Raw genomic sequence first — 27,600 nt, 5'->3', positions numbered from 1 at the left:
AAGGAAACAAGGATGGTAAACAAAATGTGCAAAAACCAAGGGGGAAAAATGAGTCTGGAAGATGAAGAACAGAGTGCTCTGATTAGAAAGAAGAGTTTATACATCGAAATAAGAAAAAGATTCAAGAGTGAATTAAAATTCAGGCAGAAAGGATATCAATGATAAGATTCGCTGATGACACAACTATCACCAATGAAGGGGAAGAAGAATTACACGAACTGTTGAACTGAATGAACAGTCTTATAGGTATACAATATGGATTGAAAGTAAACTTGAAGAAGAAGGAAGTAACGAGAAGTAGCAGAAATGAGAACAGCGAGAAACTTAAAGCAGAAATGAGAACAGCGAAAAACTTAACATCAAAATTAGTGATCCTGTAGTAGACGAAGTTAAGGAATTTTGCTACCTTGGAAGCAAAATTACCGTTGAGGACGAAGCAAGGAGGGCATAAAAAGCAGAAGAGCACAGGAAAGGAGCGCATTCCTGGGCAAGAGACGTCTACTGGTATCAAACATAGGCCTTAATTTGAGGAAGAAATTTTTAAGAATGTACGTTTGCAGCACAGTCGGAAGTAGTAAATTGCGGACTGTGGGAAAACCGGTACAAAAGAGAATCGAAGCAAATGAGATGTGGTGCTACAATGAAATGTTGAAAATTAGGTGGACTGATAAGAGTAAGAATGAGGAGACAGACTGCAGAATGCGCGAAGGAAGGACACACGGAAAACACAGATAACCTCTATGGTACTACGGGGGACCTGCGTAGGGTAAAAACTGTAGGGGAAAACAGAGAGTGGAATACTTCCCTTCCAGTTGATAGTTGAGTATGTGGGTGCAAGTGCTGCTCTGCGATGAAGATGTTAGCACAGGACAGAAATTTGGGGTGGGCTGCATGAACTAGTCAGAAGACCGACGAAGAAAAAAAAAAAAAAAAGGAGAAAAGATAAGGCAGAATGGATACACAATATCCATCGAAATTTGTAAGATCATTGGATCACTGAGGGAAACGGTAAAGAAACGACTGTTCAGATGTGTGTACAGAATCTATGAGTCTCGCGAGGTACTATCAGACTCTCAGAAAATTATCATCCACCAAATTCTGAATATAGCAAAAACAGAGAAGTGTGAAAATCATAGCACAATAACTCATGCATCCACGCTGCTGACAAGACAGTATACAGAACAAAGGAAAAGAAAATTGAGGATTTAGTAGATGACAATGAGCCTGGGTTCATGAATGCTAAATGCACCAAACTAACACTTGTACAGGGGAGTGTCCGAGTCTGCTGAGCGCTGTTTGCAAGAAGGGTGGACACAGCTCTTGTGAGGGCGATTGCGGAGCTACTTGACTGAGAAGTAGCAGTTCCGGTCACGAAAACGGATAATGGCCGGGTGATACGTGTGTTGACAAAATGACGCTCCATGTCCGCGTCCAGAGACACCTATCGGCTGAGGATGACGCGACGGTCGGCGGTACCTTTAGGCCTTCCGAGCCTTGTTCGGATGGAGTTAAATGCACCAGAGAGGCAGTTCTGGCGTTGTTCTCGATATTGGAAGCAAGACTGAAGATAAATCGAGGCCCACTCATAGGATTTGCCGACCTAGAAAAAGCGTTTCACACTATAAATTAGTATGAAATGTTCGAAATTATGAGAAAAATAGCGGTAAGACACAGAGAAAGACTGGAGAAATGCAAAAAGTACAAGAACAAGTAGGGAAAATTAAGATTGCAATGCCATTAACGAAGTTCTAGGATTAAGGGGAGACAGAAGGTAGTTTTTATCCCTATTCTTCCAATGCTATTTTACCATTTGAATAGGTACAGTTTTCAAAAGAACTATAAGTGATAAAACAGTGAAACTTTTACTGCATATATATAACATAAATGCCTCAATTTACGAGTAAAATGAACATAATACCTCTTATGGGTTTTAGCAAAAAAATTTTATTCTTTCACTAGTAAAATTTAACTTTTTCTGTACATTAATTATTATAAAACAGTTTCTGATTGTTTGGTGGTTCTCAATTAACTTGTAATACCTTATTACCATGTGCAGTACAAATCGTCCAAATTTCATGTTTCTAATCCCATTAGTTTAGTAAAAAAAGTAAAAATCATGTAGTTTTGAGAAAAATTCATTTAAAGTTTAATATTGCAATTCTAGTATAGTTTCTGATGAGAATCACTTACCACTAATAGCTTCCCGCACCATACTGAGCATCGTCTGAACCGTACTGATCTTCTTTTCTTCTCTTCTTTTGGTCCCTCTTCTTTTCTGTCTGGCTTCTTTTGTTCATTTTAAATAAGCAATATCTGCTTTGCAGATTCTCTCTTTATCTATTTGCACCGAGGATTTTGCAGTATTTCCACTAGATTTTATACCCAATAATTCCAAAACATCCAGTTTTCTAATTACACCATCATTGAAGCATAAAATAGCATCACAAACACCAAATTTGAGGGTTGTAAGCTGAACAAATACAGTTTTCGGTAACAATTCACACATTGATGTAATTTTGGGTTTTCCCATGAAGACATTTCTTCAACAAGGTGCCGGCCGGTGTGGCCGAGCGTTTCTAGGCACTTCAGTCTGGAATCGCGCGACCGCTACGGTCGCAGGTTCGAATCCTGCCTCGGGCATGGATGTGTGTGATGTCCTTAGGTTAGTTAGGTTTAAGTAGTTCTAAGTTCTAGGGGACTGATGACCTCAGATGTTAAGTCCCATAGTGCTCAGAGCGATTTTTTCAACAAGGTACCTTTACAAAGGTCTCTAAATATGGATTTAATTTCATGCATTAGTGATGCAGGTAAAGACTGTTTGTGGTCATATCTGTCACTTAACCTATACTCCCACCAAGTGTCAGGATCATTTGGGCAAAGACCGTGCACCGGATTTTCGTTTGTGGAAAGCTTATGGAAAAAGATAGCCAATACAGCTTTTGTCATGTTTTCTAAATTCTCTATATTTCTTCTTATGGCCAAGCCATAATAATACTGCACTCTGTTTCAACAATTGTCAGGCGACCTTTATCACCTATCTTCTTACCTTCTTGCAATACTATTTTTGACTTTTCTTTCAATAATCTTCTCAACCTGGAACCCATTCTCTTCTGGACATCCCCAATGCACCCTAATTTAGAAATTGTGATGTTAGGACCATAGGATTGTTCTGCACATACCCGATCATAAGCCTTGCTGTCACGGTCCCCTAAATACTGTATGTATCTGACACCTCTGTTTGCCACTGAACGATTAAAAAACCTGAGAACTCCTGCTACTTCCATCCCACCACTTGGACCAGTATAATTCATCTGACGGTTATGTCCATGCTCTTTCTCAGTTCCATTGCCACAAGTTTTACTTGCTTAGAATCTCTACATCAGTTACCTAGCCGGTATCAAATGATGTAGCTGTCACGACACTACTTTGTGAAGCGTGTGCACGTTTCGGCCAGCCATCAAAACATGCACAAATATCACCACTTTCGCTGTCATCACTTTCCTTGAGTGCTTCTTCAGCTGCTTCCTTCATTGAGATGTTAGAAACAGCAGTACCAATAACATTACTGTAAGTCATAAATTTTGAGGAGGGTTTGGAATGCCAAGTATGGCACGTAAGAGTTTCCTTGCCCTCATCCCTTTATCAATAGATCTGATACCATAAACTAGCCTTATGTCGTTCTCATCTAAATTGTTATTTGCCATTTTTGATATTGTTGCAGCAACTGCAACACTTTTTGTACATCTCAATGTCAGATTTGACACAATCCCTTTACGAGGACGCTGATTCTCACCCAAAGATACGTCGCCACCACATATTCTGCACACAGTATTTTTGGAAATGAAATCACAGAGCATACTAAGGTTCACCATAATATTTTCAATCGAATGTTCGTCTCCACAAGCTGACTGGGAGGAAATGCCTTGAAGACACTGCAGTCTCTTTCTGGAGGGGCTGAATTTCTTCATGTCTAACATTCTTGGATCCTTTGACCCACTAACCTCATTAACCTTTACGTATTTATTTCCTCTGAAATTTAATTTAGGCGAGAATTTCTTTATTCGCGGCATTTTTATGAAAACATGTGGAACGAAAGAAAACACACATCAACACATGCTTCACTCACAACAAACTTCACTAAGTACAACCATTAACGCTCAAAAACAATAACAAACACGATCTGAAAAACGAGTATCGACAGTAGATACAGGGTAGGAAACATTGAAGCGATAAAACAATAGAAGCCTGAAATATGTACAAGGCGTAGAAGAATTCTGTGCATTATTTCTGCATGGCGCTAAAAGGAAGGCGTGGCTTTTAAATGCTAGATTGCACAGAGTGTACGGCAAACCATCATATCTCACGAAAAAATTGTCGTATTTATATAAAACAAAAACTGTTTCACTCAGGAAAGAGCAGACATTTCAAATATGCTAAAATCTAAAAATCGAATTTTTGAGGCCCACTTGCCTTCCGTCTCCCTTTAAAAAGGGTGGCAGACATGGAAGCACTCCTTCGCCCCAACTCGGAAGACCAAATACACGTCGCCCTATGAGATGACCGACCGAACGACCAACCGACGGTCGTCCCCTGCTCAAGTGTCCTTCCGTCGGACAGTGCATGTGTGTTGCCAGGGGTCGCACGAGTACTGGCTGTGCAGACCTCACTGGAGCCCCATACTGACTGAACTCACCGCACACCACGACTCGGAAATACTAATGATCGCTCCAAATATGGTACGACAGTCTTCTAATCGATAGCGCTGCTGCTGCCACTCACGGGCAGGCATGCCAGCAACTTAGAGACGCCAGTAAATCGAATAAGAAACGGGACGGCGGTACCGCAAAGATAAGATGTCAAGTAATAAACGGCACAAACACGAGTCGCGCACTGCTCAAAAAGCTTGTCATGCTTTTTTTAAAAAATCTTCCGCAGGCAGTTTAGCTTTTCCTCTCTTCCTTTTATATACTTAACCATCTGAAACATACCAGTTATATATATATAAAGCAGTGTGTGTGTATGTGTATGTGTGTGTGTGTGTGTGTGTGTGTGTGTGTGTATGTGTGTGTCCAGGATCTCCTCCCAAGCCCATGGATTGATTTGAACCACAGATGGCACAGAAACAGTGGGCCTCATGAGTATCAGTAGTGTGGTGTTTATAACCTCCTATGTCAAATGAGACAGGAGATATTAGGAAAGGCATGTTTTTCGGTCGTTGACATGTAGGGTGCCATGAACGACAGGCATATTTTCTTGGCCTGCCAAATCAGCCGGCTTCGCAGGACAGCATATTTCTCCAGGAAAATAAATGTTTTTTTCCATGTCCTGACATGTACGCTGCACTGCATGAAAGACACATGATGCTGGAATAGTATCAGCTGGCCTTACCGACCTACTTTGTATGGCGCCCTGTGCGTCCAGGCAAAATAAGCGATTTTAAAGTCCTCAACTTGTCGCCTGCCCCCACATGACAGGTATCTTGCGGGACTGTAGTATCGGCCTGCTTTCATGAACTATATTTCAGGGGCACATTTGCCAGTGAGCATGCCTGGAGATAGGTTGAGACGGATAGAGGTTGGAATGGACAGTATGAAAGGAGGAAGAGGGGGACAGAAAGAGTGGAGGTGGAGATATATGAGACAGGTGGCATGTGAAAGTGGTGGTGGACAGGTGGAACAGAAAGACGGGGAGACAGAAACAGAAACAGAAAAAGTGAGGGGGATACGGTCAGAGGAAGATGGAAGACATGGTTAGAGAGAGAGGTTAGAGGAAGTGGAGAGAGATTGGGGGAGGAAGAGATGAAGAAACAGGGTGAGTAAGAAGGAGGAAATAGACGTGGGAAGATGAGGTGGGCTGAAAGAGATAGAAAGAGGTGGACGCAGAGAGGGGGAGAAGAAGGTGTGTCCGATATGTGATAAACGCACACACAGGCGAAGCTGCAGCGAAAAGGCAGATATTATTCCTGCAATGGTGGCCAGTTTATAGCCAGAGTGTAAATATCCCTGGAATCCAACGAGGTGAATTTAAAGGGCGATCACCACTAATCCCTGAGGGGCTGGTGGTGAGGGGAGCAATGGTGGTCAGTGTACATGGTGACTGCGAAAACCCTATGGCAGCAATAATGCTCTAAACAAAAGTAAATAAAAATGGAAAATCCACCAGAAAATTCGAAATTTTGAATATATTTTTGTGTGATAACATCAATGAAAGAAATGAACCAGTCGGTTTGACAGTTCTGCTACCACATATTTTCATAAAAAAAACTTTGACATTCAGTTTGGCAGGTATTTTGTTCGTAAGCTCCAACTGGGGGAGTCGAAATCGATTGTATCCGTTGTTCCGCAGTCATGATGGATTGCGCTTGAGAAATTCTTATTCGGTCGCCTTCAATCACTCTTCGTCTGCCAGTCTCATTGACTCGACGATCACGTAGTTGGCTTGCGCTTTGCCGACGAGTATTATCGAAGGACGATGTTTTATCCCAACTTTTAAGGTAAATGCTTTTTCGACTGCATCGCACATCCTATACACACACACACACACACACACACACACACACACACACACACACACACATACAGAAACAAACATCCACAATTCACGAAGTTTCACCGATGCTCAAAAATCAGTAATTTGTCTTCATTTTTACAGATTCAAGGACAAGTTTACCATTGTGTAGGAACATTGTTGCCGCCAGTGAACGCTGGTCACAAATTCCTTCAGATTTACTTCCTAGGAAATTTTGATGATGAAATCAATCGGCTTTGTGTTATCAGTTGAGAGGCTAAGCGAGAGATTATTGCGCAACTATAACAACTCTTACATAAAGACAAACAATTGGTCGAATTCTTCAAGACTGTACTAGAAACAATGTCTACGGATGATGATAAAATAGTGATCAGAGCAGACGAGAGACCATCAGGAGAACACGAAAGACGCTTCAGTGCACCGACGCTGAGTGACGTTGCCACCGCGGTCGTTGGCGAGAATTTGGTTAGGCAGCGTGATGGTGATGGCTTTCAGCGTATCGGCGAAACCCATCGTCCGTGTGATGCATTACAGTAGCCGCTGATATTTTGCCGAGGAGAGCAAGGATATCATTTTTTATCAAGATTATTAATCCATTAACAGATGCGATGATTAACCCGTTAACCAGTGTGTAGCATTGTTGTTAATCGTGTTTCAATTCGATTCCTAACAAAAGTTCATTCATTATTAACGAAAAGTCGGCTGTATGAAATTTTGTACCTACCGTTTGATGAGTCGTCTAAAGGAGGACAGTCACATTGGAATGCCGCAGATTGTATCATCAGTTCGCCGTTGATATTTGTATGTCAAAATAGAAACGGAACGTCTGCCATATATACGTTTAAATCATCAAACATTTCATACGGAACAATACACTGATCTGCGTGATGTCATGAATGTAGATGGAAATGTAAACACTACTGGCCGACGTGCCATTTTCCAGTGACGTATGTTGGGAGTCAGAGACATACGCACGAATACGCAGAAGATGCGACGACCTATGTGCGTCAATACGGTCGACCGCACTTATTCATCACTTTCACTTGCAATCCAAAATGGATCGATGTCGTGCAGCTGCTAGTACGCGGTCAATCATCTAGCGGTGGCCCCGGCGCTACAGCACGAGCATTGCAGCAGAAGCTGAAGACACTCGTGGAGTTCATTACGAAGTATCGTGTCTTTGGAGACGCGCGATGTTGGATGTACTCTGTGGAGTGGCAGAAAAGAGAGCTGCCCCGTGCACATATTCTCCTATGGATGTTCGAGAAAATAAGACCCGATGAAATTGACGCCATCATTTGCGCACAAATTCCTGATCCGACAGCTCCTGAGTTATATGAAGTAATGACGACGCTTATGATTCATGAACCGCGTGGTGGTCACAAACGGGATCACCGTGCATGCTTGAAAACAAACGTTACCCGCGTGCTTTGTTGGTGGACACAATCGCAGGCGATGAAGGCTCCCCCTGTCGTCGCTCTGCTCGCTGTAACGGTGTAACGATTGCGTTAGAAGTCAAAGGTAAGGACGCTGTAGCCGACAACAGCTGGAATCCGTATTCGCCACTGCTTTATAAAGCATTCAAAGCGCATTGCAATGTTGAGTACTGCAATTCTGTCAAGTCCATCATATACGTATGCAAGTACGTCACGGAAGGAAGCGACATGGCTCTATTTGGTGTTGAAGCTCCTGACACCAACGACGAAGTTTCGCAATATCAGATTGGAAGCTCTGTCGACAGAAGTGAGGCAGTTCGGACAATATTTTCATTCTCCATACACGAACGTCACCCCACTGAGACCCATTTAGATGAGCACCTGGTGAATGGAGTACGAGTTCATTTTGTAGTGGCAAACGCAGCGTAGAGGGCTGAAGGACCACGCCGACAAGCTTGTTCGCGACATGCGCAAGAGGTCCATTTTCAAGAACGCTGCTTTACTCGGAGATGCCTAGATATTTCTGATGGAACGAATTACCAAATAATTCCAAAGTCGGAAACGGTAGTTCCCTGGATACTCAAATATGTCTTCAACTGATGCATTGGGGCGCGTTTACACAGTAAATCTGAGTAATGATTTAACGTGAGTTTGTTATTCTTCAATGTTTCTGGACCGAATTCATCTGAATTTTTACGAACTTTCAGTAGTGAATTGTGTGCAACATATAGAGAAGCCTATCAGTGCTTACATTTTCTCGAGGATAACATTCATTCTGATCACACACACTCTCTGATGCCGTTATTTCCTCTACTGCCCATTAAATTCAATCTGTTTTTGCCATTATCATTACAACGTCTTTTCCATCGACTCAATTCATTTGTGGAACAATAAAAAAAATGGCTCTAAAAATTCTGCATCGAGTAAGCACTACAATAGCGCATCCAGAACTTGAATTTTACTCGCATATTCACGAAGATGCGTTGATTTCTACACATGATTTGTGCCTGATGATGGCCCGCAAGATGTTGCAAGAATTAGCAAAGCCAGCACTGAATCGCTCCATGCTCGATGCATTCAGTGGAGAAACTGAACGAGGTGCTTTGAGTCAATTAGTACCAACACAGGTCCCACTTTGGATCAGCAGGAGAAAACCACGTACGACACGCAGAGGACAGCAGTCAGCGTCGGCTACAGAGCAACATTCTACCTCGATGCAGCTGGCGGAACTGGAGAAACGTTCTTCGTTTCATTTATTTTAGCTTCGACTCGCGCACAAAGTCAAATAGCGCTCCCCGTAGCAAATGGTTCAAATGGCTCTGAGCACTATCCGACTTAACTTCTGAGGTCATCAGTAGAGTAGAACTTAGAACTGATTAAACCTAACTAACCTAAGGACATCACACACATCCATGCCCGAGGCAGGATTCGAACCTGCGACCGTAGCCGTCGCTCGGTTCCAGACTGTAGCGCCTAGAACCGCACGGCGACTCCGGTTGGCTCCCCGTAGCATCATCTGGAATCGCTGCCACATTGCTAGGAGGATGAACAGCTCATTCTGCATTCACACCGCCTCAGAATTTCCGAACTATATATGAACCGAGATGCAACATCGCCAGAAATTCAGCAATGGCGAGAATACTACAAAACTGCAAAATAATCATTTGGTACAAGTGTATGATGGTGGACAAAGATGCAGTGGGGCAGTCGATCGAACTTTGAGAAATTTGCACAATAACTGGAACTCTTTGGACGTACGATGATTCTGCTGGTGAGATAAACGCTTTGTTGAAGTCATGGACTTTGTGGATATACTCCTACGTGAAAACTTTCAAGTTAATGACGAATCGTTGGAACAGTTTTTTGAGCAGTTATTAGACATTGGCAATGGGAAAATTCCTGCTGACGCTTCCACTGGCCTCATTTGGCTTCCATCTAATTTTTGTCAGTTTAGAAAATCGAAAGGTGAATTGATCACGAAAGTTTACCGAATATTGCTCCAAATTACAAAAGCCAGTTTGGTTGAGCGAACGAGCAATTGTAGTAGCCAAGAATTTTCACGTAGATGATTTGAACATTAAAATTCAAAGTAAAATAGTTGGCCGATTATTTTCCTTTAACTTGATCGATTGCATGACCAATCCAGATGAAGTCGTCAACTATGCAACTGAATTCATGAATTCGTTGTCTTTACCAGGGATGCCATCGCACAATCTGCAACTCAGTGTTGGCTCTGTGGTATTCATGTTACGCAGTGTGAACTAACTGAAACTACATGATGGAACAAGACTCGCTGTAAGAAACTGATGAACAACGTGACTAAAGCAACGGTAATCATAGGAAAGTTCAAAGGCGAGGATGTTCTGATTACAAGAATACCACTGATTCCAACCGACTAGTCGCATCAATTTAAGCGTGTCAAGTTTCCGGTTCGCCTTGCACTCGCAATGAGGATTAATAAACCGCAACGCCAGTTATTAGAAGTGTATGGAATAAACCATGATTTGCCGTGTTTTTCTCGTGGGTACGTGGCGTGCTCGAGAATTAGTAAACCAACGGCGCTATTCGTTTCGTCTCCGGACGGAAAGACAAAAAATATCGTTCATCGCCAAGCGTTGTGATGAAAGCATTAAAAGCACCAACAAATTATCGCCAAAACAATGCATTCCGATTCATTGCATTTCAACAAGTTCACGAACTTAATGAAATTCTTTTGTTTCAATTCACACAAATTTAAGCAAAGATTAGGTTGCATGAATCCCTTCTCAACCAACTGACTGACTGATAGACAATGCACAGCCTAAACCACTTGACATACAGACATGTCACACAGTAAACACTTTCCGTTAAACTCGCACCGAGAAAGAACACGCCAATCTGTGCTGTGAAAACGTGTGTTTTTGTTTTCCCTCTCATTGCCAACAGAAAACAGGAAAGTTTAGTTTATGGCTAACTTTATAATCTTACCCGTTCGTAGATTAAAACCTTACAGATACAGCAGCTGGAAAGGTCTCTCTCGTTGACTTTGTACTAATGATTCCAACCGACGTAACCATTCTTTTTGACTTATATTCCCAATCAAGGTTCCGTTTGCAATAACAATAAATGAGGTCAGACGGAGGGGGGCAGGATGAGATGGACAGTGAAGGGGGGAGTAAATGTGTATAAAGAAGAGGAGAAGGATATGGACAGAGAAATAGGGAGCAGGAGATGGACAGAGAGAGTGTGGGATAAGAGATGTACAGGGGGCGGGAGGGAACATAATGGACACAGATGGGGATGAGAGAGGAGGAAGAGATGGACAAAGGGAGGTGGCAGGAGGAGAGGGAGAGAAGGAGATTACGATCTGTATCCAATCCCAATACATATTCAGCAATAGCGAAGCATTGCTAGGTTCACTAGTTATTAACAAAGAAAACGAATTTCCGGTATGACTCATGAATATTTTGTTAATACAGACGCCTTGGCTGCAAAGTACGAGGGTTGTAACTTTAATAGTGGCAAATTTTTTTTTACAGCTCTTACAAAAAAGATACGTGTTTCAAAGTATAACTGATCTTCAAAGTAGTCAGTAGCGTTGTGTATAACCCGTTGCCAAAACGATGTAGAATTCGTAGGATACCCTTAGCAGTGCCAGCTGTGTTGACAGTACGAGCGGCGGGGTCTATTGCCCGACGAATTTGTAGCAGTTCTGAAGCGAATGTCGTGAAGTGTTTCCTTCAGTTTATAAATAAAGTTGAGCTCACAAGGGCTTAAATGAGGGGAGTGCAGTAGTTGGTATAGCACTTAGCAGCCCCATCAGTCAGACAAATCAGCTCGCACTGTATGTGCTTGAGCATTGTCCTGCAAAATGATGGTCAGATGCTGCAGAAAGTGTCATCACTTCTGTCTCTGTGCTATTCATTTTTGAAACAAAACCTACAGCGGCTTAGAGACAGAAGTGATGACACTTTCTGCAGGGCCTGACCATCATTTTGCAGGACAATGCTCAAGCACGTACAGTGCAAGCTGTTACTGATTTGTTTTGACTGATGGGGCTGCTAAGTGCTATACCAACTACTGCACTCCCCTCACTTAAGCTCTCGTGAGCTCTCTGGATTTCTAAACTGAAGGAAACACTTCACGGCGTTCGCTTCAGAACCGCTACAAATTCGCCGGGCAATAGACCGCGCCACTCGAACTGTCAACACAACTGGCACTGCTAAGAGTATCCTACGACTTCCACATCGCTGGGAACGGGCTATACACAATGCTGGTGACTACTTTGAAGGTCAGTAAAACTTTGAAACACGTATCTATTTTGTACGAGCTGTAAATAAAAAGTTGCCACTATTAAAGTTCCAACCGTCGTAAAATGCTTTAGTTTATTACTGTTGGATTGGTACATAAGTTCTTTGCGCTTCTTTCTATTTTCCATGAGTGTAATAAACGCAGCAGATACACGTAACAGAGACTTTTGTCATCAATAATACATTCGCTTCACTATTTGCAACAGTCTGCCAAAGCTGCAGTAAAAATCGCGTGGTTTCGAGGTGAAGAATTTGTCGAGCTATGTTCGGAGCTCATTTTCACCGGAAAGGAAGTTCCTTTAAAGTTGTTCGATAGAGAGCGGAAAAGATGAAAATCTGTGTAAGTAGTCTGCCCGTTCTCACTACTGAATGTAACTGCAATTCCGACCACTATTGTAGCGAACGCATTTTGTAATTTAACATGTTTAATCTGATGATATGGCTTTTAGGCTACGAAATCAGTTGTTAAATAAATTATTTACAAGAGCAACCGAGCAGTTATTAGTATGCCTATTTATGGCTGCAATTTTCTCTCATACGAGATAGTGCGTAAGAAAAGATACACTGACATTTACAATAGACCCCACGGAATCATACGGAAGAGAGAGAGAGAGAGAGAGAGAGAGAGAGAGGGAGAGAGAGAGAGAGAGCTGAAATTTGACATAAACATTTTTTTAGGTAAATAACGCAGACAGATTAAATTGACTGGGAGGCTGATGAAAGAGAGAAATTTATTGATGAAGCACAATTTTAGGCGTTTACATATTTTGTTACCGTATCCCACACCGGAATGTAATTTTTGTTCCTGCTACTGACGATGCACTACACTGATGGACTGAATCTTCAATGGTTATGTACTCCCGGTAAATATTACAAATGTGTGAGAGATAACAGGTACAGTGACGTTCTTACAGTGAAAGACGATCATGATAACACTGACTCACAACGATCAGCCAAAACATTAGGACCTCAGCTCACCGCGAAGTTGGACACCCCCTGGTGACGTTGGGGCCAAGTGACGCGGTAACAAAAGTGTGTAAGCGGAACAGACACATACTGGGGATCACCCAGCGAAGATATGGGCTGCGAGTCAGAAAATGTACTGACACAAGCGACTCTGACAAAGACCAGACTGTTATTAAGCAGAGCCTGTGAAGGAGTGTCTAGAAAACGAGAAAGTTGGTCGAATGTTCACGTGCTACTCTCATGAGCACATACGGAAAGAGGTAGAAGGACGGTGAAACCACTACTCGGCGCTAAATGGTTGAAAGTCCACCACTGTTCATAGAACCTGGCGTTCGGAGGTTTGTCTGCTCTGTACAATAGAATTGATAGTGAGATGTGATATCTCTGCTGAAAGAGCACAATGCTGGTGCACGCACAAATGTTTCGGAGGACACCGTTCATCGTACATTACTGAACATGGAGCTTCGCAGTAGACCACCCCCACGTATTTACATGATGACCCAACGACATCGTCAAGTATGATTGCATTGGGCATGGGACCGTCGGGATTCGACGGTCAATCAATGGAAGCGTTTCAGATCTTGGGGTAAATCACGTGCTACACTAGGTCGATGGTCGTCCCCACAAACACCGCCATCGAGGTGAGCGCCGTCTCGAAACGTGCGGTGCGCCACGGACGACGGCGGGTGGGAGCAGTATTGTGCTGTGCGAGACATTTTCCAGCGCTTGCGTGGGACCTGTGGTAGTAATCGGAGACACGCTGGCAGCTGCGAACCACCTCCATCCCTTCATGCTTGATCTTTCCCTCGACGGCGATGTCTCTTTCAGCTGTATAATTGTCCGTATCTCGCAACCAGAACCGTGCTGCTGTGGTTTCAGCAGCACTGTAGTGAACTCACGTTGATGTGTCGGCGACCAAAATCACCTCATGTAAATCCCATGGAACCCATCTGTGGCGCTACCAGAAACCATCACAGCGTACACAAATCAATGGCCCGTTATTTACAAGGGTTACATGACCTGTGCGTAGACATCTAATGCCTCATACTTCTACAAACCCGCCAACAAAGTGTCGGATCCCTGATATGCAGAATCAGCGATGTATTTCGTTCGAACGACGGACAAACAAGTTGTTAAGCAGGTGTTTGTAATGTTTTGGCTCATCTGCAATACTTAATGTGTTCAGGAGAAAATTTCGGAGATACAGATGTTAAAGCCCACGTACTGTGAACAGTTTAGAAGCTGTGCAGGTAGCTTGAATGTTAGGAAGCACGCTACGATAAGAAACTCCTTAACAGATTCCACTGTTATGAAGTACTCGTATAAAATGGCGACTCGAATGGATGTTCACTTGATAACTGAATTCAGGTTCCTACTACAGGCTACTGGCTGACAGCTCAGGCTGCAAATCACTATCACAGATGTTCTCATTAGCCATAATTTGTTAGCATCTTGCTTGAAGTAGTAATGTGTCTCGTTGTACAGACTTCATTGTTAGGCAGTTACCAGTCCATAAAAACATTCAGTCTGTGTTCGTAACTGTTGAATACGCTCTTGTGGTTTACTGTCCTTTTATTTTTGTCACAGATTAAATTTTGGCCACCACTGCAAAAGTTTAGTTAAGTAGTTTAGTACAGTGTAATTCACTGGCAGCACGCTATTTATTGTGCAAATCGACTTTGGTGGACGAGACAAATGACATTTGAAATGTACTTACAGCAGACCAGCAAAGAACATCATACTCTTTCAATTGTGTTGCGTTTCCCTATCCAGGAATTAACATAGCGCACTCCAGTACAATGATATGATCGAAAAATCATTCCATCAGTGGCTATGTATGTTTGTATTGTCATACTCCCCGCAAGACTGGGTTTATACCTCGAAATATGTTGTAGAAGAGTGAAGCAAGATGTTAGCAATTTCGATAATGTGGGATGTATTGTCCTCAAGAGAGACTGTAAATTTAAATAATTCTACTTTATCCATTAGAAATGATCCGTGAAAAGAATGAGTTTATTTTTTCTAAAAAAAAAAAAAACTCTTCCTGCTGCCAGTAACGGTTTTCTGTTATTAATTCTTGCGCCACCCGTTTCGGGAAATGATTCCAATTTTCAAGCTCCTTTCTTCTCCTATATTCTGACCTTTTACGTGTGATGCGTTCAGTGTGTGAACCGCTACATTTATGTGTCGCCTTTATTGTAATATACAAACACGCGCAGTTTTGTAATTAAAGATAAATCGAAATGAATAGCTAATCGAGAATTTTGAAAAGCTTTTTATTTATCTTTCTCTCGTAGTTCTGTCATGTGGAGACTCACCTATTTTAAACATCACTAAAACAATGTTTAACTAAAAAGATTTTTCCAATTCACCATTAATTATTCATAAAGCCGCGTTAGAAAAATATTCAGTATGAAACTGTTTTTCAGGTGCGTACCACAATCAAATGCTTCAAATGGCTCCGAGCACTGTGGGACTTAACTTCTGAGGTCATCAGTCCCCTAGAACTTAGAACTACTTAAACCTAATTAGCATAAGGACATCACACACATCCATGCCCGAGGCAGGATTCGAACCTGCGACCGTAGCGGTAGCGCGGTTCCAGACTGTATCGACTAGAACCGCTCGGCCACTCCGGCCGGCCAGTACCACAATCAAACGTAAACTTGAGACAGAGCAATGTTTAAGAACCGTAAGAAAAAAAGAAGAATTCTAATATTACTCAGTAATTCCATCTCTAACATGGTAACCGAATTAGTTTATTTTCCCATCAAGTGGTCTGGGACCGTAAAGAAATAGTTAATAATGTCCTGTCATTCTTGGAAAACGTACCTTAGCAAATACAAATAGAGGTAGAGTCGAACCACACACATAGACACACACAGACAAGCAGCAGAGACTTCCCTTGTCTTCAGAGTAATCATTTGATAAATTTGAAAGAAGGGAAAACTCGAGGAAACTGGTTCGCTGTAGTTTCCGAAGCTTATGGTAAGACTTTGTTGCATGAGACACTTTGATGTTTTTGACTCGTTTCACTCGATTTGTTTCTCAGAAGAAGAATTTCATCTAGTGAGGTACTGTGCGCCGTCTACCTATATATATCGTATAAACTGTCTATGTAAAGTATTAAACAATGGGTAAGTGTGGCTTTAAGTGTGATAAACTTATTTCGGTTTTTTATGCTATTTTAACTATTTGTGCATGGTAGTTTCTGGGTTGAAGATGGGGAATTAGCTTGAGATTTCCCAGAAAACAGCAAACATGACGGCAAGTTCACCGAGACAAGGGTCATCTTCCACGTGTGTGGATTCGACCCAGCATTAACCGTATCATCAAGCACATCTACACCTACATTTACATCCATACTCCGCAAGCCACCTGACGGTGTGTGGCGGAGGGTACTTTGACTACCTCTATCGGTTCTCCCTGCTATTCCAGTCTCGTATTGTTCGTGGAAAGAAAGATTGGTATTCCTCTGTGTGGGCTCTAATCTCTCTGATTTTATCCTCATGGTCTCTTCGCGAGATATACGTAGGAGGGAGCAATATACTGCTTGACTCCTCGGTGAACGTATGTTCTCGAAACTTCGACAGAAGCCCGTACCGAGCTACTGAGCGTCTCTCCCGCAGTCTTCCACTGGAGTTTATCTATCATCTCCGTAACGCTTTCGCGATTACTAAATGATCGTGTAACGATCCAGTCCTCCACGTCCCAAATAACTTTAACCATCTCGGCGCCCACCGAACCTTGATCAAAGCTATTTCATTGAGGCGCAGTAAGGTTGAGAGGAAACACCAACTACGATCCAACTTCCTTTGCATCCACAGCAACTCCGTTCCAACAATCTTTACCCACATACCCTCAGAATTGTGTTTACTTCCAATCACCTCATTACCAATAGCGCCGTTTACCAGCGTCGACACCACACTGAACCCCACTGGTCACAATCATACCGTTGACCGAAGCGTCTAGCCTACAAAGGGCATCTTGTCCAAGATTTCATACACTCAGCCCCATCCGCACCGCTTTTCGCTATGTAATGCTTGCAGTGCGCCCCACTCCATCTTCTCCTGTAAAGGTAAGGCACATCCTCCTCCTCCCAAACATGAATTAACTGTCCCTTCGTAGATGGATTTCACCACTCAGATAGCTCTCTACGTGCAAGCACCACCACTGAATATAATATCAGCAAAGGATATCCGAAGTACCGCTTTCCACAATTTTAAGTGATCTCATATCACGTATTTCACATGTATATCACCCACCATCATCTACTTCTACAGCCGGCCGAAGTGGCCGCGCGGTTCTGGCGCTGCAGTCTGGAACCGCGACACCGCTACGGTCGCAGGTTCGAATCCTGCCTCTGGCATGGATGTGTGTGATGTCCTTAGGTTAGTTAGGTTTAACTAGTTCTAAGTTCTAGGGGACTAATGACCTCAGCAGTTGAGTCCCATAGTGCTCAGAGCCATTTTCTACTTCTACACCACTCTCATTTCATTTTGTCAACCCTGTCCCTCCTGGAGCTCTTATCCTAAGCTGCCTTCTGGAGCACCTAATCTTACTGCAAGCAATACGTGCAACCAGAACGGCCACATCTTCTTCAATTATTTCTTGTGGCTCATCTAACAATTCCTTTCTCCAGCCCCCTATTTTGCATCACAGAGTTCCGTTCCTTCTACTTTGTACCGGAATCCACTTGTCAAAGTGGTTCAAATGGCTCTGAGCACTATGGGACTTAACAGCTATGGTCATCAGTCCCCTATAACTTAGAACTACTTAAACCTAACTAACCTAAGGACATCACACAACACCCAGTCACCACGAGGCAGAGAAAATCCCTGACCCCGCCGGGAATCGAACCCGGGAACACGGGCGTGGGAAGCGAGAACGCTACCGCACGACCACGAGCTGCGGACTCTACTTGTCAAACCTCACATCATCTTCAGTAGAATGAACATCTACATCCTCTGTAGCATAAGAAGAGCATCAAATCAGTACTCTTTATGTTTCATATGACGATCCCTAGTTTGATTACTGAAGGTAAAATCCGATAATCCTGTAAAGTTTTACATTCGCTTCCGTTATACCAGAACTCTGTAGGCTAACGATCAGATATCTATGTCGTGCCGGATCACTTCGACAGGGACCAACCTGAAGACTTTTATTATCATTTTCATAAAAGTTCTGCTTTTAATGTAGATACCAATTTTCTAAGATTTTTCTAACATGAAAGCTTCTTCATTTTAGATGCACTAACAGGGGAGAAGATGAGCAAACATTTGCTGCTGATTTTTAAAAGATTATTACCTCTACTGTTTTCTAGAACCGTTTATTCATCCAACAAAATCGCAATTATCTGCACTGTGATTCTTTGGAATAAATAGATATTGCTAAAATATAGTATAAAATAAGGTAAAATAAGAAACTGAATTGCGACAAATACCTCTATTGCAACACGTTGTCGTATTTTATAAAATTTGCTCATGTTACTGACGTCGCTCTATGAAACAATAATTTACCAGCATACGCCCTGGGACAACGTTTATTTATTTGATTTTATTTCCATAGCAGCCTGGCCTGCGTAACATGTGACACTGTAGCTAGCCAGACGGAGAGACGAAAATGGTCTTCATAGAGAACGCCAACTAACAAATATTACTTCCGTACAGCGACTAATGTGAGTGTGCTTTTAGACTGTTTTCCACACTCATCTATTCACTTGCTGTCTTCAACAACAGAAAAGACAACACTATACGACTCCGTAACAATTCAACTCTGTCATCTGTAGGAAAGAGTTGAACTTACGACACTAAGGGCATCAATCCAGGCAGCTGAATCCTTAGATGACTCTCACGTGACAACGCCACGTAATGCATGTATTACGATATTTAGTACGATATCGGAAATCTGCAGGGAATGTTTGAGATAAGGGCAGTGCATGAAAAAAATGCTTCTGAATATTCTAAACAAGACAGGCGGTTTAACTTCTAAATACGATAAAGAAAGGTAAAGTTTGGGAAATTGTTTGTAGATGACTCGGCACCTCTACGGCGGTGTTTAATATGTCAGGAAAACTGTAATTGAGTGATTTAGTGACAAATTCGGAAAGTCGGTTTTTGATATTTGTGTAATTTAAATATAATTTTGGCTTTGTTGCCTTACTGCAGAAATTTTTCTTTTACATAATCTCTTTTAATGTTTCTGAAAATACCTTCCCCTTTCTTCCTTTCCTCCTTAACAGAACTCTGTCTCATGTCACTCCTGCGCACATACGAGTGCTTTCATTGGAACATGTAGGTATATTTTACCGTTCATTGTGTAGCTTGTGCGTCATTGTTCACCATGAATCTGTACACTGAGGTCCATTAAGCCTTTGGGTAATTTTGGTCCAATAGGACGCGGCTTGCCTATCGCTTCTTGCGACCTGAGAAATCGCTTGTACTGCTAGAAACAAGAGGACAAACAATTTAAAGTAGAGAACGAATCAGTGTAATTCATTGTTTTATAACGTCCTGTTGCTATAGATGAAAACCCCGGTAAGTGCCAGGTTCAAAATGGCTCTGAGCACTATGGGACAACATCTTAGGTCATAAGTCCCCTAGAACTTAGAACTACTTAAACCGAACTAACCTAAGGACATCACACACACCCATGCCCGAGGCAGGATTCGAACCTGCGACCGTAGCAGTCCCGCGGTTCCGGACTGCAGCGCCAGAACCGCTAGACCACCGCGGCCGGCTAAGTGCCAGGAAGAAGTCTTTTTGAGACATATGGAGAGAATTTCGGTACCAAACTGCCACAGCCACCACATGTATTCAAACCATGCAGGACGACTGCGAACTGAAGTGATAACTTCTCACATTGACTGGATTATATTGGGCACTGTTGTGATGGAAGGAGCCTCAGTATTCAGTTTCTCTTTATAGCATAAATTCTTTCGCTTTGGTACGACAGTTACCTTTGTGTAATAGAGAACATTTGTTCTATTTGTAAAAAGATGTATCCGTTGATTGACGCTACTCGTGGATGTCAGAGAACACCCTGATCATGTGCTACTGTTTCAGAGTTCAAGGATGGAAGCAAAGACGGTATTGAAAGGACGAGTGTGCTTACACGATAGTTAATGTCGAGTCGACTACTAGACTGCAGGTCGGATACAGTCTCGGACTGGTGAAGAACGAGAAAATAAATCTGCTGTGTCCTTTTTAAAAGGGAGTCATCAGAGCATTTGTCTTAAATGATTTCAGGTAATGACGGAATACCTAAATATGAATGCTTTCGCAGGGACTTGAGCTGCTGTGCACCGATATGTGAGCTCAGTGTCACCATCTGACATTCTTATCGGCAGCAAATACCATGAATCGGAAAATACGTCACATGTTGGGAAGGATTTTAGGCATATTGCTGCTGGTGTGCGGTTATCGCCAGTGACGTATAGTATCAATGATAAGTGCTTGACAAGGGTTACCTGTGTCAAATCATTCAGGACACATTCTGATCGGATGCCATATAGTTAGATCTCTATCTGCATACGCGCGTCTGGTGAGCTGAAGCAAACCGTTTCTAGCTGTTTTCCTTACTCGGAGAGGCGGCATAGTTTTTGTATCGAAGCTTATTTTGTGTGCTACACAGCTGGCTTCGACGTCGTCTTGTTTGAACTCACCTAGTTTACTGATACCTTCTTCCAGATAAGAAGCCAGCAGGTGGTGGAGGTGGCGCCCCGCCGCTACGGACACGCCTCGCAGCGCGACAGCCCCCGCCGCCGGCGGCGTCTATTCGGCGAGTCCTCTCACCGACGTCGGCGCGGCCTCCGCAGGGGACCGGAGGCTACTCTGCAATGCGCAGAAAACAGACGACAGTCGGGCGGCGCTGTCGCTGTCCCCGTTACAAATATATTACGTCAGCTGTGCGGGTGGTCGGCGTCCGCCGGCCGCTTTCCGAATTTACATTGCGCTGGTGAAATAAATGCCTACAAATGAATCCTCCTAATATATCTCCCTTTTCCTTTCTGGTCGCGTTTCGACGTTTCCAAGTTTTTGCCAGCCGTGAATATAAATGTCTGAAATATTAATAGTGGCAGAAAGCGAAGGCGGGGGGTTCCCCGTTTTTGGAGCCGTCATTGTTCGCCGCCGGCGCCCCTGGCGGCCGCCGCATGTATTACGTCGGCGACGGTGGCGGCGCGCAGCGGCGCCCCGTGCGTGACGGACACGTGTAAGCAGCCGCCGGCGGAGATGCCGGAGCACTGTGCGGGCCACGCCACGTGTTCGCAGCCGGCAGCAGACCACAGTGGTGGCCCACCCCCCGCGCCGGTCCTTTCTGGGATGGCGCTGTCAAAAATCGTGTCCGCTTATTATGAAGCGCTGCGTCCGAAATATGCGTACCGATTATTAATGGCCTTCCCGACGCCAGACCAACTGCTGTTTTCATTGGGATTGACGCATTTGCCACATTCCTGCAACACATTCCTTCTCAATTAGGCTCAGCTAATTAGTGTTTGCTAATGTGCTGCAGTAGCCGTCCTCTTCCTATGTTGGTCGGCAGTTGCCCCCCACCAAAGAAGCCAACCAGGTCGTTGATAAACCGAGGAATAGTCGGAAACTACTGCTTACACGTCCTGACGAGACAATATCATCAACCTGTCTATCGGTGGTTTCTCTGCTGCCTACTATGTAAATTTGCAACAGTTTGAAGGTGGTAGACAACACACGTCAATTTGTCAAGATGTGTTCTCGTATAAGTCTGCATTGTCAAATGATTAGAATTTCAAAGCAACTACACAGAGAAGGTAGCAGTTACACGTCATCTACATTCTGTATTTAAGGAGAGATGGTGCTTCGGGTTTCTCACTCAGAAACTGCAAGTGACCGTTCTTTGTCAGCGACATGCGAGGTTTTCGTGTTATGACTCTGGTAAGAAAACCTGTAACACCAGGTTCCATTCCATTCAGAAGGATTCTGCACGGAGCGACTGTTATATTGACTTGTAAATAATAGATTTCAGCTATCAGTCGTCCTTTTTAAATTTTATTGGCAGATCTAGATTTCAGCTAGAAACTAGCAATTCTCAATGCACTATCATTTTTGATCAATGCATGTAATGCCTATTGGTCGGACTTCATCCACAGTTCAATGAATACTGTATCAGTACAACATCAAACCCCTCCATCTTTCGGCTCATGTTACAGCAACCTCTTGAGATGTTCAAGGAAGAACAGGCAGTCTTGGTTGCAAAATGATTTTTTATTTATTTAACTGGTGACGCGTTTCACTCCCACAGGATCATCTTCAGACGTCTGGGGGAAACACAAATTTCCTCAGTACAAATTTAGGAGCCAGGAATCGGCTATAAAGCTACTGTCAGTTAAATAAAGCAACTGCGAGACCACGACCCGAGTTGTGAAAAGAGTATAACCAAAGATGACCTCACCTCTAAAAATACTCGAGGACCACTGGCAAGTGTACAGAGTCCAACATTCACCAAAAAAATAACAAATATTGAGGGCTAAGTGACCGTGGCTCACAGAGTATGTGAGTAATATAAGGAATAAAATCGTACAAGAGTCACACGTTACTTGCGTTTACGCTTATTCGCTCTTAACGCAACGCAGGGTATGTTTACAACATAGGTCAGGTGTATAAAGGTTCCTTATCATACACGTTTGCGGCTCCTGCTACAGAGCTATGAATCAATGTGACCGACTCAGTAATAGGAGGCGCCGACAGACGGGAAAACAGACAATATGTGTTTAGAGTAATAATTAACTTACACCCATTGTATAAGAATAAAAAAACGAGGGAGCACAACTAAACCGTATCTACGTATAAACCAAAACCACAAGTGCATAGAAATTTATTTAAAAACTGACATCATACCCTCGAAGTAATCCTGGTTGTGGAAGATCAATTGTTTGTTGAGCGGGCCTGGGCTATTAAAATAGGCTCTTTTGTTATGACTTGGCGAAACTGTTAAGGAACACTAAGGTACAAATTATGCCCTCTAGAAATGTGGGAACACGGTTCCTGCTTCCTCACAGTGAGAAACCTAAGTCTTTCCCCTTCTTTAGCTTTGAAGTATATCACATTAAGTGTGTTGATTGTGACGCACAGTATATCGGCCAAACGAGGAGATCCTTTATAGCCCATTTTTGAGAGGATCTTTAAAAAAAAGGCAACTTAAAAAAAATTCTCCCTTTGCACAACTTTTCAAACTTTTCGCCACCACGCACCAGTCATAAATGATATCAATATTTGCATTTGTACAAAAAGGCAAGAAGATGATCATCCTCGAAGAATATGAGATCTCGAAAAGATCTGTTTTAACAGCCCTCGGCTACTCAGCAAAGAACTGACCTCTCAAAACCAGGGTTACTTCGAGGCTACGGTGTCACTTTTTATATGTACCGGGGCTTTGGTTTGTGCCGTGGTATGGGTTAGTAGTGCTCCCTGTTTTTATCTTATATAATGAATCTAAGCTTACCATCGCTCTATAAACACATCCTCTGTTTCCCCGTCTGACGGCGCCACCTAGTTCGGCGTCGGTCACGTTGATTGATAGCTCTGTAGCAGCAGCCCTAGAAGTTTGCCCTAAGGACGCTTTATACACCTGGTCTATGCTGTAAACGTGTGTTAATAGTGAGAACACGTAACGTGTGACTCTTGTACGATTTTATCCTTTACGCTACGCACGTACTTTTTGAGCCAAGATCTCTTAGCCTGTAACACTTATATCGACTACTGGCAGGTCTATATTAGGTAACTATCTACGATTATGGAGTGTGTGTTCTTTGTTAGTTAACGTCATTGATTTGTGACAGGAAATTTAGAGTTCTGTAATGTATATATAGAAAAAGGTAAATGATGTTTAAAATAATGAAATTTTATAATATGTGTATATTTAGAAGATAAACTTTGTATGGTGGAAGCTAGTTCATGCTTAGGACGTTTGTGTCTGTAACATGTAAAAGACGTAGGGAAGTCCCTCCGCAACGGAAGTGGCTCGGAGCAATGTAAAAGGTGGTTTTGGCGGTCGAACTGGCCGGCTACTTGGTGGGAACGATATGCAGGCAGCTGTTGCACAGCAACCATCGTCGGTGCCAAGGGAGGCAATTGGAAGTCGCTTTGCAAGGAATTTTGCCTCAGATGTGGATTTGGCTGTTGCATGGTACTCTCGGTAATAAGGAATGGCTCCAACACGTTAAATATCAGTCAGCAAGAAGAAATTTTGTTGAGCATTCAAGCATCAAAGGCCGTGAGCACAGTTAGCCGCCACGTCGCTTGCCACCACTGCTTCGCCACTGATCCACCAACTATATGCATACAGGTATGTATCAGAGGACAGACCAGTTGATTTGTGTGATGATTTTAATAATAATCCAAGTGCTACAAATTTGTGTTTAGAACCCTAACTTTTATCCTCATCATGCAGGATCCCCTCCTAACAAGGGAACCTCCCCATCGCACCCCCCTCAGATTTAGTTATAAGTTGGCACAGTGGATAGGCCTTGAAAATATGAACACAGATCAATTGAGAAAACAGGAAGAAGTTGTGTGGAACTGTGAAAAAATAAGCAAAATATACAAACTGAGTAGTTCATGGGAACATAGGCAATATCAAGGACATTGGGATCGAAGGAGCGCTGTGGTCTCATGGTAACGTGATCAGCTGCGGAACGAAAGGTCCTTGGTTCAAATCTTCCATCGAGTGAAAAGTTTGATTTTTTATTTTCAGTTTATGTGACAAACTCTTATGTTTCCATCACTTTTTTGGGAGTGATTATCACATCCACAAGAAAACCTAAATCGGGCAAGGTAGAAGAGTCTTTTTACCCATTCGCCAAGTGTGCAAGTTAGGTGGGTCGACAACATATTCCTGTCATGTGACGATCAAGCCGTCACCAGTGTCGTATAGAATATATCAGACGTGTTTTCCTGTGGAGGAATCGGTTGACGTATGACCTTGCGATCAAATGTTTTCGGTTCCCATTGGAGAGGCACATCGTTTCGTCTAATAATAGCACGGTTTTGCGATGCGGTCGCAAAACACAGACACTAAACTTATTACAGTGAACACAGACGTCAATGGACGAACGGACAGATAATAACTATGCAAAAATAAAGAAAGTAAAATTTTCACTCGAGGGAAGATTTGAACCAAGGACCTCTCGCTCCGCAGCCATTCATGCTAATCACGGGACCACGGCGCGCCTGAGCTCATATTGTTCTTGATGTTGCCCATGAAATACTCAGTTTGTATATTTTGCTAATTTTTTCACAGTTCCACACAACTTCTTCCTGTTTTCTCAATTGATCTGTGTTCAGTTTATCAAGGCCTATCCACTGTGCCAACTTATAACTAAATCTGAGGGGTGTGCGATGGGGAGGTTCCCTTGTAAGTGATGAGAAAACCGAGTATCCTGTTCCAGATTCAATAGTGATTTATTTATGTTTGTCAAATGTGCAAGGATTTGCAAGAGTTGAAGTTAGTTAGAATGTTGCTAAAGTGATCTCAGGTTATTGCAAAGTATCGTTTTGCAAAAAATTCAGTGCAACACTGTGTAAATGTTACTGTCTAAAATACCTGCTTCACAGGTGATGAAAAAGTCACGTGAGCTAAACTTATTTGAAACATAATTGAGCCTTGATTACTATCATGAACGAGTTTTTTGAAGTTAATTGAGCTCAGTGTTGAATAATTTGCCTTAAAAAAAGTAAAACATAAACTATTTCAAGTGAAGCTAAGAATTAAATTTAGTTGAATTGAATTTTGCTACTGAAATAATCAGAGAGTTTGACTAGTGATAAAATATCGGTTTATGGGTCCCCACCATATTCTTCTCATACTAGAAAGATAAATGGAATGTTATTACCACTAAGGAAATCTATTTCTATAAATGATAGTATAAACAGGGTGATTGTGGTACTGTTTATTTCAGTTGTGGTATTTATATGTCAGTGAAGTCGGAAGCCCCTCCTGGCCAATTTTAGTTCTGCACCTCTTGCAGGAACATTTCAGTAATGATCCAAGTAGCAAGATTGAGTGTAGCTCTTATTAGTGTGAGTTTGGTACGACTTTGCTTTCTATGATTACCAGTATGTGCATAACTGGTAACTACTGCTACACACAGCTCAGACTGCTCTGTGTCCGTTTGTATCCTGTGTCATACTAAAAGGGAATCTTAATGAAACTCACTTCAAGAACTAATTCAATTTTCTTAAACATATATTTTCAAATAAATATGCCTAATTGGACTGGAGACCTTTTATTAAACCCCAAAGTTTAAAGCCTGTTTAGTTTTTTATTAATTGCACTATATTCCAAATTATAGTCTGATACCTTCATCCATTAGACACACGCGCGGTCAGAACTCAAAATCCTCCCAGAGGGTAACTTAGCTTATGTCAGTCGGCACATTAGTGTTGTATGTGGCTTTCCCCGTGACGGGACTAAATGTTCGGTGGTTAGGGAAGAGTGAGGTATAAGATAGCTCGTGTTATAAGCCCTCAATATTTGTTCCTTCATCTCCAACCTTATTTACATGGTTTCATATGTCGCCTACCCTCTTGAAACATATTCTTAATTATTTCCGTAGGTGGATGTGTCCTGTAAATTTTGTTGGATGAAGTGCCATTTTTGGTGACTGAGTCCGCCTCCGAAGAGTAGCGGTAGCGTTACCGCTTACTACGCAGGAGGTCCCGGTTCGATTCCCAGCAGGGGAGTGGGTGTTGTGTGTCCTTCATCTTCATTGACTCGCAAGTCACCGAAGTGGCGTCAACTAAAAAGCAATACGGGGGCCGAACTCCACCGAAATGGGGCCTCCCGGCCAACAATGCCATTCGATCATTTCCTTTTGGTGATTATTGGACTTTCTGTACACTTGCCAGTGATCCTCGAGTGTTTTTACCTGGTGAGCTTGTCTTTGGTTACTCTCTTTTCACAAGTCGGTTTTGCTTTCCAATTGCTTTATTTAATTGATAATGTAGCTTTATAGCCGATCCCTGGCTCATAAATTTGTTCTGAGGAAACTCCTGTGAGAGTGAAACGCGTCGTCAGTTGAAAGCATTCTGAAATCGAGACTTGCTATTCTGTCTTGTATCAGTATGAATTCGACTGTGGCAACATTGTCGCTTGTCGTTCCGCGGTATTGCTACTCAAGTTGATCAGGACACTGTGACCGTGGTGCGAAAATAAAGGTGTATTTTGAACATCACACAGTTTTCCAATGGCCACACGTGACTAGCGCGCGAGAGGACGTAGTGTGTTTGGGGATGAAGGTTATAGAGCGACGCTACATATCTTGAGTGAAGAAATGGGCTCGTTTGCAGCAAGAGGAGTGTCCAAACGGGCAGCACGACGCTGTGTGGGTCATCACTTACAGCCTGTGT

This window comes from Schistocerca nitens, chromosome 5 (genome assembly GCF_023898315.1).
Source record: "Schistocerca nitens isolate TAMUIC-IGC-003100 chromosome 5, iqSchNite1.1, whole genome shotgun sequence".
Classification (NCBI taxonomy): domain Eukaryota; kingdom Metazoa; phylum Arthropoda; class Insecta; order Orthoptera; family Acrididae; genus Schistocerca; species Schistocerca nitens.
Note: the sequence above shows the minus strand (reverse complement) of the source record.